The sequence below is a fragment of the Balaenoptera acutorostrata genome, chromosome 1, assembly GCF_949987535.1.
Source record: "Balaenoptera acutorostrata chromosome 1, mBalAcu1.1, whole genome shotgun sequence".
NCBI classification, from domain to species: domain Eukaryota; kingdom Metazoa; phylum Chordata; class Mammalia; order Artiodactyla; family Balaenopteridae; genus Balaenoptera; species Balaenoptera acutorostrata.
In genome coordinates, this window is record NC_080064.1 from 25,223,814 (window position 1) to 25,238,292 (window position 14,479).

The following is a 14,479-nucleotide window of genomic DNA, read 5'->3' on the forward strand; positions in this document are numbered from 1 at the left end:
AATCCACCTGTCAGTGCAGGAGACATGGGTTCAATCCCTGGTCCAGGAAGATCCCGCATGCCATGGAGCAACTAAGCCCTTGTGCCACAACTACTGAGCCTGTGCGCTAGAGCCCGTGAGCCACAACTACTGAAGCCACACACCACAACTACGGAAGCCCATGCGCCTAGAGCCCATGCCCCGCAACAAGAGAAGCCACTGCAATGAGAAGCCCGTGCACCACAATGAAGAGCAGCCCCCGCTCACCACCACTAGAGAAAGCCCGTGCACAGCAACGAAGACCCAACACAGCCAAAAATAAATTAAAAAATAAAAATAAAGTTTCCAATCCCATAGCATTAAAAGATATATATATAATATATATCTCCAATAAGTTCTTAATTTCAGGTGTTGTATTTGCCAGTTTTAGAATATTTGATTATTTTAAAAAATTTATTCCACTTCTCTATTGACAATCTCTATTTTATATCCACTTTGTCAATCTTTTTTTCTTCTATGTTCTTTATCATATTATCAGAGTTATTTTAAAGTTCTTGTCTGCTAACTCCAGCATGTGGATCATTGTGGTTCTGACACTATCTTCTATTTTTTCTCTTGACTACCAGTCATGTTTTCCTGCCTCTTTGCATGTCTAGTAATCTCCAATACATGATATTGTTCAAATTGTAAATTATCCCAATGTGATAAGTGTGTAGTAGCATCTTATTGTGGTCTTAATTTGCATTTTTCTGATTACATGTAAGGTTGAGCACTTTTTCATATGTTTATCAATCATTTGGTTTTCCTCTTTTGTGGAGGGCCTGTTCAACTTACTATTTATACAGTGGTTCCCTCTATTCCTAAGAGTACTTCTTTTTTTTTTTTTTTTTAATTTATTTATTTTATGGCTGTGTTAGGTCTTCGTTTCTGTGCGAGGGCTTTCTCTAGTTGTGGCAAGCGGGGGCCACTCTTCATCGCGGCGCGCGGGCCTCTCACCATCGCGGCCTCTCCCGTTGTGGAGCACAGGCTCCAGACGCGCAGGCTCAGCAACCGTGGCTCACGGGCCCAGCCGCTCCGCGGCACGCGGGATCCTCCCAGACCAGGGCTCGAACCCGTGTCCCCTGCATTGGCAGGCAGACTCTCAACCACTGCGCCACCAGGGAAGCCCCCTCTTCTTTTTTATTGAAGTATAGTTGATTTACGATGTTGTGTTAGTTTGAGGTGTACATCACAGTGATTCAGATATATTCTTTTATATTCAGATATATTCTTTTATATTCAGATATATTCTTTTTCAGATTCTTTCCCCTTATTTGTTATTAAAAATATTGAGTAAAGTTCCCTGTGCTATACAGTAGGTCTTTGTTGGTTATCTATTTTATATATAATAGTGTGTATATGTTAATCCCAACATCCTAATTTATCCCTCCCCCACTTTCTCCTTTGGTAACCATAAACTTATTTTCTATGTCTGTAGGTCTATTTCTGTCTTGTAAATAAGTTCATTTGTATTTTTTTTAGATTCATATATAAGCTATATCATATGATATTTGTCTTTCTCTGTCTGGCTTACTTCACTTAGTATGATAATCTCTAGGTCCATCCATGTTGCTGTAAATGGCATTATTTCATTCTTTTTTATGGCTGAGTAATATTCCTTTGTATATATATATCACATCTTCTTTATCCATTCATTTGTCAATGGGCATTTATGTTGCTTCCATGTCTTGGCTATTGTAAATAGTGCTGCAATGAACATTGGACGCATGTATCCTTTCAAATTATAGTCTTCTCTGGATATATGCCCAGGAGTGGAATTGCAGGATCATACTCTATTTTTAGTTTTTTAAGGAACTTCCATAGTGTTCTCCATAGTGACTGTACCAATTTACATTCCCACCAATAGTGTAGGAGGGTTCCTTTTTCTCCATATCCTCTCCAGCATTTATTATTTGTAGACTTTTTGATGATGGCCATTCTGACTGGTATGAGGTGATACCTCATTATAGTTTGATTTGCATTTCTCTAATAATTAGCAATGTTGATCATCTTTTCATGTGCCTGTTGATCATCTGGATGTCTTCTTTGGAGAAATGTCTGTTTAGGTCTTCTGCCCATTTTTTGATTGGGTTGTTTGTTTTTTTGATATTGAGTTGTATCCTAATAGTACTTCTTGCCTTAAAGCCCACTCTGTCTGATGTTAATATGCATAGGTATTTTGTTAGTAACCTCACCCAGAGGGGACTTCTACTTCCTTTAACTGACTTGGGAATTATACTGTTTTTATTGTGTTAATGTTTATCCTAGAGGTTATAATCTACACACTTAACTCCTTCAAATGTAGAGTTAATCAAACCTCCCTCCAAAGAAGATTTTCACTTGCTTTTTCCAGGAGGCTGGAGGCACACAGTCTGGGGCACGTCAATCTAAGTTCAAGACTTGAGTTTACAGACCATCCAACAGATATAAGCTGGGGCTGCAAGTCCATACTAGGGCTGGCTTCCTTCTGGAAGCATGGCTTTTGGGATTCCTGGCTTATTGTGGGAAAGGTTTTCTATACGATCATTCACTATGGACTCTAACTTTATCTGTGCCCCTTGCGCAGGGGAGTCAGCAAAACAACAGTTCCAATTGGCCAGAATCAGAAAAAATGACTTTCTTGCTTGGTTTGTCTGTCAAGGTTTCTGTTTTCCTTCCATTTTGTTCTGGTAATTCTGTACCCTCTGGTTACACCAGTTTACCAGCGTTTTTAGTTGTTTTCAATGGGAGAATTGATCTGAGTAACTTAGCCTGGCATTACCAGAAAAGAGAAGTCTACCAGACCCCAGACTCCATTTGACAGAGATGGAAACTGTGGATCAGTGGGGGGTGAGGCCACTTTCCCAGCGTCTCAGAACCAGTAAGAAGTGGCACCAGCCTGCAGACTGAGGACTGTCCTACACCAAGTCTGGTGATCTCGCCACTCATTCCCTGGCAGTACCCTCTTTGAGACTTGGTTTCTCCATATGTAATGAAGAAGTCAGACCAGACGGTCTTTGAGGGCCCACTGGACTCAGAACAGAATTTCATGGTTTTTCAATCCTCTGAGACCCACTCAGCCTCCTCCCCAACCTTCAGTTCTGGATTGGCTCTTCTTAGATCCGACCCCTGAGGTTAGTCACAGATAATTCCCAGTTCAGCCACAAGGGGGCAGTGGTGTGCAGAGATCACCCAGGTTCTGAGATGATGGCTGAGCCAAGGGCTTATTGGAGGTCTTTGCTTCTCACTGTCAGAGTAAAAGGGAAAATGATTTTACCTGGGATCCAAAGCCCCCTGTCCCTTCTGCTTCATTTCATTTGACAACCTCTGGCTGGTGCACGGAGATAATTCATCCCCTGCCTCTACCCTTGAGGACTTCATGGTCCACTAAATCCTTCTCTCCAGGCTAGATTTCAGGCTGATTTTTCCACCTCCCTGTTTTTGCTCCTGCCGTTCTCCTTCCCCCATCGCTGCCATTTCTCCTCATTCTTAATGCTCAGCTCAGATGCCAACTCCTCCCTGGAGCCTCCTAAACACTCCCATCAGAATCCCCCTCTCCCTTCCCTGTGCTCACAGCCCTGGCTCTGTATTTCGAATCCTGGTCTGGCCATGTGCTTGTCTCATTCCTTAGGCAGGGCAGTGTCCCCCTCAACTCTGGGCCCCCTGTGCCAGCCCAGGACAGCATGAGTGCTGGAGGGAAGGAGGTGGAAGGTCTGCTGGATGGGATTTCTGGCGGAGCTGCAGTGGATTGGAGCCCAGCACTGAGAGGGCTCCACCGTGGAGGCTCATTTCTCTACCCCAAACCCCAAGCCTTTTCGGGATCCAGCTTTGCACTCACTGCTGAGGAAATGACAAGAAAAGCTTCTAGTTCCAAGAACCAGTGAATACATAATGAAACCATAAAAACAGCAGAAGAAAACATAGAAGGGTTTCTGATTAACTTTGGAGTTAGAAAGACCTTTCTATGACTCAAAACCAGAAGCCATTAACAAATAAGAAATATAAATGGCTTTTAAACTTTTGAAGAAATCCTCAGCCTTATTTGTAAGAAGATAACCACAGATTAAAAATACATTGAGGGCTTCCCTGGTGGTGCAGTGGTTAAGAATCCGCCTGCCAGGACAGGAATAAAGACGCAGACGTAGAGAATGGACTTGAGGACATGGGAAGGGGGAAGGGTAAGCTGGGACAAAGTGAGAGAGTGGCATGGACATATATACACTACCAAATGTAAAATAGATAGCTAGTGGGAAGCAGCCACATAGCACAGGGAGATCAGCTTAGTGCTTTGTGTCCACCTAGAGAGGTGGGATAGGGAGGGTGGGAGGGAGAAAAAAAAAAAAATCTGCCTGCCAATGCAGGTGACATGGGTTCGAGCCCTGGTCCAGGAAGATCCCACATGCCGCAGAGCAACTAAGCCCGTGCACCACAACTACTGAGCCTGAGCTCTAGAGCTCATGAGCCACAAATACTGAGCCGCGTGCCACAACTACTGAAGCCAAGGGGCCTAGAGCCCATGCTCTAGAATAAGAGGAGCCACCGCAATGAGAAGCCCACGCACCGCAACGAAGAGTAGCCCCCGCTCACCGCAACTAGAGAAAGCCCGCGCGCAGCAACGAAGACCCAAAGCAGCCAAAATAAATAGACAAAATAAAATAAATTTTAAAAAATTATTAAAAAAAGAGCAATGTACTTAAAAAAAAATACATTGAGATTCCATTTTCACCTATCAGATTGGCAGAAATCCAGAAGTTTGATATCGTTCTTTAGGTGACACTGTGGAAAAGCAGGCATGCTCATCGTTGCTGGGGGAGGGGAGATCCCATGGGGGACCAGATGGCAATATTTATCCAATTTACAAATACCCCTGTGTTAGACTGGATTCTAAGGTGACCCTCCTTGGCTTTCAACTTTGTGTGATCCTTTGCATGTGGGCAGAATCGGTAAATATGATGAAAATATGGACTCAATGATTATGTTCCATTATATGGCAAAAGAGATTTTGCAGATGTAAGTAAGGTCCCACCCAAATCAGTGGATTTTAAGGAAGAGAGATTACCCTGAGGGGGCTGGACCTGATCAGCTGAGCCCATTAAATGCAGAGAATTTTCTCCAGCTGGTCTCAGGAGAAGTCAGAGATTTGAAGCACGAGGAGATTTCATTGTGCCATTTGGAGGAAGCCACATGGTAGAGTATGTAGGTGTCCTCCAGAAGCTGAGGGAAGCCCTCAGCTGATCGCCAGCAAGAAACCAGAGACCACGAGGAAGCCAGCTCTACCAACGACAGGAGTGAGCTTGGAAATCGATTTTCCCCCTGAGGCTCCAGATGAGGACTAAGCCTCACCAACACCTTGATTCCATCCTGAGCAGAGAACCCCACTACACCATGCAGGACTGACCTATAGACTCTCAGGGTGTTATTTTAAGCTGCTGAGTTTGTGATACTGTTATGCAGCCAGAGAAAACAAATACAGTACCTTCAACCCAGCCATCCACTGCTGGGAATTAATTCTGCGAGAATACCTTTAACATGTATTAAACAAAGTATGTACATGATTATTTATTGCAGCATTATCGTAATACCAAAAAGAAAAAGAAAAACTAGAAAGGACTCAAATGTCCATCAATAGGGAATTGGTTAAATGAATTATTTCAATCTACAATAGAATATTAGGCAGTGATATAAAAGAACAAGAAGCTCTATTGGCTGATTAAAATCTCTAAGAGGGCTTCCCTGGTGGTGCAGTGTTAAGAATCCGCCTGCCAATGCAGGGGACACGGGTTCGAGCCCTGGTCCCGGAATATCCCACATGCCGCGGAGCAGCTGGGCCCGTGAGCCACAATTACTGAGCCTGCGCATCTGGAGCCTGTGCTCCGCAACAAGAGAGGCCGCGATAGTGAGAGGCCCGCGCACTGCGATGAAGAGTGGCCCCCACTTGCCACAACTGGAGAAAGCCCTCGCACAGAAACGAAGACCCAACACAGCAATCAATAAATAAAAATAAATTAAAAAAAAAATCTCTAAGATGTGTGGCTAGTGGGAAAAGGTACAGCACAGTATATATAGTTTGTTACGTTTTATGTAAAAAGGGCGTTATGAACATTTATTCATTTTTGTACATGCATAAAGCAACTCTGCAAGAAAACCTCAGATACTAATAAAAACTGGTGACCTGTAAGGGGTGGGGACAAGGAGTCAGAATAGGGCAAATGAGGCACATGCATCCGAGTGAGACTTTCTATTGTATGCTTTTTATACATTTTTTTGGAACAATGAGAATGTATTAATTAATGAAAAATCAAATTAAACTAATTGTTTAAAAAAAATGAGTCAATGGGGGAATTACCTGGCTGCCCAGTGCTTAGGACTCCACACTCTCACTGCCGAGGGCCCAGGTTCAGTCCCTGGTTGGGGAACTAAGATCCCACAAGCTGTGTGATGCGGCCAAAAAAAATAAAAATAAAGATAAAAATAAAATGAGTCAATGGGCGCTACCCCCCTAGCTTCTTTCTGGGCCTGAGCCTGCTCCCTTGTTTTTCCACCAAAAGTTGATTCTGGGGCATGTCCTCCACGGCACCCTTGACCTCTGGCATTCCATCCTCATTCTCCCTTCTGCCCTAGGGGAACTAGAGACACGGATTCAAATAGCTGTGTCTGAGCACGTCATGTCTCTGGAACTCAGTTTTCCCATCTGTGAAATCGGGATGATAATACCTCCGAGGATTGTTGGGGGGTTAAATGAGATAATCCATGTCAAGTGACCCACCTGTAGAAGGTGCTCCTGGCATTTGTGCTGGCTGGGATGGAGGAAAGGGCAGTCCTCGTGGAGGGAGTTTATCGAGCACATAGTAGGTGGACCACAAATGACAGTTCCCTCCATTTCCCTCTCACTCACTATGTGACCGTGGCCCAACTCCTCCCTCTGTCTAGTCTCCATTCCTTCAGTTGCAAATGAGAAGTTTGGACTGAATGAGCTCTCCGTCTTGTGTATGAGTTTGGGGCCCTCGGTGACCATGGAGAGCTCTCTCTCATTTCAGATATGGGTTAGTGAGGCCCAGACGGAGCGACGACTTGTTCAATGTCACACAGCATGTCAGAGGCAGAGCCAGGACAGGGACTGAAGGCCCCTGACTCCCACCCAGGCCCTTGACCTCTCTCTGCCCAAGCTCATCTGTGCCCGAGCAGCCATGTCATCACGTAGAGACTCTCCCCTGGGCCTCTCCTTATCTCCCCAGCTTCTGGTTGTTACTACAGAAGGGCTGCTGCCCACCCAGCCTTGAGTTTAGAGGCTCCAGCTCCCCTGCAGGCTCTGAGCCCCAGCCAGGTGTCTCCCCCAGCCCCTCCCCAGCATCTGCCCCCTCCAGCAGGAGACACAGAGTGCCACAAATGCCCTGGAGAGAGCACCCCTGGGGGGGGGCATGGAGCCAGTGAAGGTCCAGGGGAGCACCTGTGACCACCGGAGTGAGCTGCCCCACAAAGGCCTCTAACTTTTGATCTCTCACCTGAGACTCCCAACCTCCCGAGGGTCTCCCTCCCCTCATCCTGCTGCTTACAGAGCTACTGGCCTCGAGGGAGTTACCTCCCCTCCCTGGGCCAAAGAGAGAGTGGCCTTGGGTTCTGACAACCTTCTAGATCTCCATGGATTCTGACTATATTTTTTGCCCCTGAGTTTCAGGAGATTCTTAGGGATCCTGGGTCAAGATATCCCATCTTCTGTCTAATTAACGTGAGGTTGGTTCCGAACATTTGAGGCTTGACCTAGGATAAGTAATTTGAGTGTTTCTTTCAGCAGATGTTGGTTGTGCTTCCGACAGGGAAATACGTCTTGGTCTCTCTTAGATGTGGACTTACTTCCATGGCCTCTGCCTATGCATCACTCCCACCCCTGGGAGATGTGTGGGGCTGTTTGTTACCGTCCAAACTGACACACACAGAGAACAGAGACCCTTCGCATGTGCAAACGCATGTACAGATTCCAGACCTGCTCTAATCCTATTTGACTGCTTTAATCTGGTTTTTGTATGGGTTGACCCAAGAGGTTTGAGCAGGTTTACATTAGTTTCAGCTAGTTTTAACTGGTTTGACTCACTATATGTAGGTGTAAGCACATTTGCATCTATTTGACTATTCTGAGCTCATTTGTGGCTGTTTTGATTTGGGTTATTTTAATAATAGCAGACACTCATATTGCACCTGTGATATGTCAGCACAGTCAATTCCAAGGGCTTTACGTTAAGTCCTATAATTCTTACAACTACTCTGCAGGTGGGGACGGCTATTAGTGTCTTCATTTTACATGTGGATAAACTGAGGCACAGAGAGCTTCAGAAAACTGCCCCAGGTTTCCTGGTCCCTGAGAAGTGGAGCCGGGATTTGAACCTACTCCATCTGGCTGCTAAGTCTGTGCTCTGAACCTTGATGTTAGGCTGTATCACTGCCGATGAGTCTTTGACCACTTCTTGATAAGTCAATTCTGTCTGAGCCCGTTTGTTCTGCTTTTGCCAGTACGAGCTGCTTGGTGCTGGTTCCGTCCGCAAACAGACTTGAATTTGGCCCATTCTGATTGACCCACAGATCTCAGGTCTCACAGAGCCTAGAAAGGGAAGACCACTATATTAGTTTCTTGGGGCTGCTGGAACAAACTGCCACAGATTTGACTGCTTAAAATGGAAATGTATTTTCTCATGGTCTGGAGGCCAGAAGTTCAAAATCAAGGTGTCAGCAGGGCCATTCTCTCTCTGGAGGCTCAAGGGGAGAATCTGCTTCTTGCCTCCTCCAGCTTTTGGTGGCTCCACGTGTTCCTTGGCTTGTGGCCGCATCACTCCAATCTCTGCATCCATAGTCACATGGCTTCGGCTTCCTCCTCTTCCTCTGTGTGTCTCTTATAAGGACATTTGTCAGTAGATTTAGCACACACCTCCAACTGCCCCCTCCCCAAGATATTCAGGATGATCTCATCTCAAGATCTTTATCTGCAGACTCTGTTTCCAAATAAGGTTACAGCCACAGGTTTTAGGAATTAAGACTTGGACATATCTTTTGGGGGGGGCTCCATTCAACCTATTACAACCACTAGGGTCACATCACAGCATTTCCCCCTGAGAACCTAGCTCTTAAAAGTGACTCTTTCTATCAGATTGGGTTTTTACCCAACCTTTAGGGCTTTATTACTTTCTGCTTAGGGATTAAAAGGCAAAAGTGTTCAATGTGCTTGCAGCCACGGAAGAGCCTCTTGTACTTTTCAAGACCCATTTATTAATATTCCTGGCCGGGAAAATCAGGAATTCCTGGAAACACCAAGCAAGGTGTGGAAATGTTTCTGTAAATAGGCACCGGAAGACAGAACCCACTTTCTAAGATGTTTGCTGATGATAACACCAAACTTACTGTTCCCTGGGGAGCTCTCTTTAGTGAAAGTAATGCTGAATTGAAGGAGGGCAGATAATTAAGAGATGAGGGGGAGCCGTTAATCCCCCAAAAAATCTCCGCACTCCTGGCCGAGGGTTGAAAGAAGCTAGTCATTTAGATAAAGATAGAGATGAAGAAATGGTGTCGTTACTCAGCAAATAGACTTTGCAAGGAAGCAGCACTCGGGGCGCTTTGTACTCAACTGGCCCCAGCACCAATATACAGAAATATAACAGAAAGAGGAAAGCTCTGTTTCTCTTTTCTGCATTTCCCCACTTGCACCCATAGCTGATGACCATGAACACTACCGGCTGTGAGAGTCAACTTAGCCCTTGGATAGTTTTAGCATCTGCAGAGGCTTCAGGGATTGGGCTCAAGGTCCTGCTCTGCCCCTATCAGCTGTGTGGCCTTGGGCAAGCCAGAAAGTCTTTCTGAGTCTTGACTGTCCCATCTGCCAATTGATTTAATAGGATTACCTGGGAAAAGGCCCGCGTTTGGCACTTGCCGTGTATGGCAGAAAACACACTAGCAAACAGACTGGCCGGCCAGGGTCATTACAAATTCATGGTCAGCAACTTCGAATGGTCACTCCGTACTGCCGGAAATCCTACTCTGTTTCTTTAGTGGGCTTGATTCTGATAACTATTTCACATTTAATCCTTGATCCTCCGTCCCCTCTTCTTTTCCTGTCTCACTTTGGCTGCAACTTGCTTCCACTCCATTGGCAAAATAGAAACCATCAGAGGAGGTTCCCTCAGCTTTGCGTGGCTGATTCTACAAATCCACCTCCTCTTCTTCTGCCTCTCAGACGATTGTCCCTGCTCCTATCAAAGGCCAGCTCTCTCCTCCTGTGCTCTGGGTCCCCTCCCTCTTACTTTAGCAAGGACTTTGATCCTGAGAAATCCCCTCTCTCTGTATCATCAGTTCCTCCCCAGCTCCTTGCCATCAGCATAGGAGATACGATGTTATAGTATCCATATTTGGACAAAACTGTCCCTTCACCCTCCTTATTTCCTTCCAGCCAAAGCCCCATTTCTCAGCTTCCCTTTGCATTAAAATGTTCTAAAAAGTTGCCAGTGGTTGTTCTCTCTGGTTCATTGGCTCCTAATTGCAGTTCCACCCCTGCCAATCAGCTTCCATCCTGATTCTTCCACTGAGACTGCTCCGTCAAGGTTGCCCCGAGGTCCTTGCTGCCACATCTAGTGGACACGTCTCTGTCCTCAGCTTACTCGACCTTTCAGCAGCATTCCACACGGGCAGCTCCTCCTCCTAGGTCTTGAAGCACTCTCTTCCCTTGGCTTCCCGACAGCTCTCTCACCTGGACTCCCCTTTCCTCCCTGACCGCTCCTGCTCAGCCTACTGTACCCTCTCCTCCTCTCTGCCCAGCTCCTGATATAGGAGTGTCCCCAGGCTCTGTCCTCCCGCTTTTCCAGTCTGAGCTGGAAACCAGCCTAGGTCACACAGTCTCTATGGGTCCAAGTGGTCCCCAAGCCTCCCCAGGCTCCAGGAAGGGGAACAGCAGAGAATTTGGGACCATCCTCAACCCATCAGGTAGAAACCCGGAAGTCCTCCTCAATTCCTCCCCTCTCTCACCCATCACCTCTGACCCTCCAGCAAGTCCACAATAGGTCCCCAACAAGCCTGCTTCTCATGATCCTCACGGCCCCCAGCCTCGTTCAGGCCTCAGCATTTCTAGCCTGGGTCACACCATCGCCTCCTACCTGGGCCCCCTGATTCCACTCTTACCTTGTAGTCATCTGTTCTCTACAGAGCAGGCAGAGTGGGTTTTTGCACATGTGAATCAGATAATTTCACTGCCATGTTGAAATCTCTTTAGTGCTCAGAAGACAATTCAAGCTCCTAACTACAGCCCACGCAGCCCACCTCCCAGCCTCATGTTGTTCCTCTGCCCCCCTCGTTCACTGTAGAGTGGCCACTCTGGGCTTCCTTCTGTGTCTCAAACAGACCAACTTGTGCCCGGCCTCAGGGCTGTTGCTCATGCTGGCCCGGCTTCCTGGAACACCCTCTAGGAAGGGCTGCCTCCTTCTCATCCTTCAGCCTCAGCTCAAATGCCATCTCCTCTCTGAGACTCCCTTGACCATCACATGACTGCAGGTTCCCACGCCATGTGCACGACTTCATAACACTCAGCATCTAGCACAGAGCCTGGCACATAGTAAATGCTCAATAAATACTTGTGGAATGAATGAGAAAAATCAAACAGGAAAGCATTCCACGGCTCAGTACAACAGACTTCCACATGGCCCCGAATCTCATCTCCCACAAGCTCCAGCATGCTACGGCAGCGCAACACTTTGCCACACAGCCCTGCGGGCAGTGCTTTGATAACACAGTCCAACAGGCCCCAGGAAGCCCGACATGTCACGACAGGGCCCAACACGGACAACATTAGGCCTGGCCTGGATCTCAGACTCAGCTCCAGGTATCACTGCTCCAAGCTCTGGATGTGTCCAGCTGACCACAGGGGCCCACAAGGGACCCCCAGCCCTAGCTGTGGTGCCATTTGGGACCCAAACATCTGAGCCCCCATGCCTCAGGTGGTGGGTAGTCGGCCGCAGACCTGGGTTGAGCAGAGTACAATGGGTCTTTGTCTTCCCAGGAGGCCCTGCTCAGCCTCCAGAGGAGAATGGTCCATTCTGAGCACCCAGAGCAGCTGGGGAAGGGGGAGGTGGAGGAGGGGTAGCATCTGAGTATAGAAGGGAAACCAAGGCCCAGAGAGAGGCAGTGTCTGCCCAGGGTCACAAGTGAGGGAGGTCAGAGTCACTGCGGAGCCCCAGGCCACCTGACTCCCAGGAATCCAAAGGGCTCAGAGGGTAAGGCCTGCTGCTATCTCCTCACCTGTTGCTCTGCCCTAGGCCCTCGGACAAGAATAAAGACAGAGAATGAGTCACCAGGAAGGAGAGGGGCCATGGAAAAGGAAAGTGGGTTTCCAGCCCCTCCCCCAGAGCCCTGCCCTTTTCCTTTCCTCTTTGGCCAAGGAACCCAGTGAGTCACAAGATTCCACTGGGGCGGGCTCAGTGCCAAGCTCAGTAATGACGAGGGACCTTGGAGCCATGCTTTTGGCTCTGCTCTCTTTCCCTGCTCTGTGTTCCTGTCTCCTATGCATGGACAGACAGGCAGGCAAGGACAGGCAGATAACTAAAACCCGTGAACAGACACAAACAGACACCTACACAGACACACAGACTCCTAGCAAGACAGACACCTAGTAGCTAGGCAGACACAGACAGGGACAGTCACACAGCTATACACAGCGACACACAAGCCAACAAGCACACAAATACAGGCAAACAGTACACTGATGGACAAGACAGACAAACCCATGACCACACAGAGGCAACATCCAGACAAATAGGCAGGCACATAACAGACAGGTAACAGAGAGACAAGCAGACTCACACACTCAAGCAGAAACACCTCACAGACTCAGATACACGTACAACACTGACAACATGGGTGGCCTACAGGGGGTGATTTGGGGCAAAGAACAGGCCAGACGCCCCTGGGCCAGGCCCGAGCCCCAGAACCACACTGAAACTGACTCATAAAAGTGGGTTCTCTGGGCATGAACTCTTCTGAAGGCAGCCTCCATCTCCTTCCCAATACGAGGGGCCCACCTTGCAGTAAGATGAATGGAGGTTAGACATGGAAAGGGACTTCCCGACCAGGAGGGTGTTGAGACCTGCAGTGGGTGACTAAGGGTGATGGGGGAAAGGAGTGGAGTGGTGGTAGGTAGGGAGCCTGCATTCTGGCTGTGTGCCCTTGGGCAACTCTGTCCTTCTGAGCCTCAAGTGTCTCATCTAGGTTCTGTCCTCCGGGGTCCCTGCTCGGAGCAGATGGCCAGCGCCTGTGAGTGTTCCCACCAACGCTGGGGCTCCAGGACATTACTCCTCCATCCTCCGCATGCGCACCCAGGGCAGGATTCCCTCGTTGACTCCCTGCCCAGTACCCCCTGGCAGGGGGTAACCCAGTCAACCCAGTCACAGATGCCCGTTGTCCTGGTCCCTCCCCTCCCCCTGGGGCTGGCCAGCTGAGGATGCCCCAAGGCTGGGGGAGGGGTGCAGGGAGGTCAGAGAGAGGGCAAAGGGAATCCCCGATACTTGAAGCTTCCCTCACCTAGGGGCGGCTGAGAGGCTCAGGCCAGGGATGGGGGGATCTGTCCAGGTGGAGTCTCTTTCATCCTCCCGCTGTTAGAATCCTCTGGCCCGGACCCAAACTGTTGGAAGAGAGGGGATTGCGCAATGGGGAGGTAAAAGGTGATGGGCAGGCCTGGCGGGACAGAAGCCCCATTGTTTGGGGCCCAGGCCAGCCTGGGCAAAGGCAGGCTTTATAACCAGGGCAGGAAGCGGGGGGCTCTGCAGGGGGCGCCAGCTGGCAGGGCTCTTCCTTTGGACCCTGGATGGGGGACAGGTGCCGAGCAGGATGCCCCCTGGAGGGGTTGATAGAGGGAGCAGTGTTTGGCGAGGTGCCGGAACTGAGTGGGGAGGGCGGACCCAAAGAGGGGTCTCAGGGCAGGGAGGCAGCTCCCACACCACACCCACCCCACCCCCTCGGGAGGATGAGCAGCCCAAGGGTCCTAAATCCTCCTCCTCCAGATTCCAGTCATTCCTGGGAACGGAGGAGGCTTGGGGCGGCTCCAAGCCTCGGGGGGGGGGGGCACTGTGAAGAGGGGTGTGCATGGCTGTATTTATTACTGAGGGGTCACGGGGGGCTTAGAGATTTTTGCCGCCCACACTCTCTCCATCATTTCCCAAACTTAGGTCCCAAACTCGGAGCTCCGCTGCCCCCTATCTTCCCTTGTCCGCGCGAGCCCCTCAGCCCCACGGCGAAGCCCACTGGGCAGTCCTTACCAGTGTCACACCACAGTTGTTTCTGCTTCGGCTGGAGTTCCGCCCCTAAGGGAACGGCTTCCACCGGAGACCCAGCAAGGTCAGTCACGTGCTCACGGTCCCTCTCACTAGTCCCAATTTCGGAGTTACGGCGGGGCTCTTCCAGGTGCAAAAGAGCCGGGGCCCCTCCCTCCCGCCGCCGGGGCGGGGGCGGCGCGCAGGGC

At 48.9% G+C, this 14,479-nt stretch overlaps 1 long non-coding RNA gene across 1 annotated transcript; it reads right to left on the reverse strand.

The window, feature by feature from the left end:
• Nucleotides 1–981: 981 nt before the first annotated feature.
• LOC130704908 (uncharacterized) lies at nt 982–14,442 on the reverse strand. Its single transcript, XR_009005469.1, has 3 exons — nt 14,277–14,442; nt 6,344–6,428; nt 982–3,244 (listed from the first exon to the last, which is right to left on the reverse strand). It is a non-coding gene; the product is annotated as an uncharacterized LOC130704908 (long non-coding RNA).
• Between the last annotated feature and the right edge of the window lie 37 nt (nt 14,443–14,479).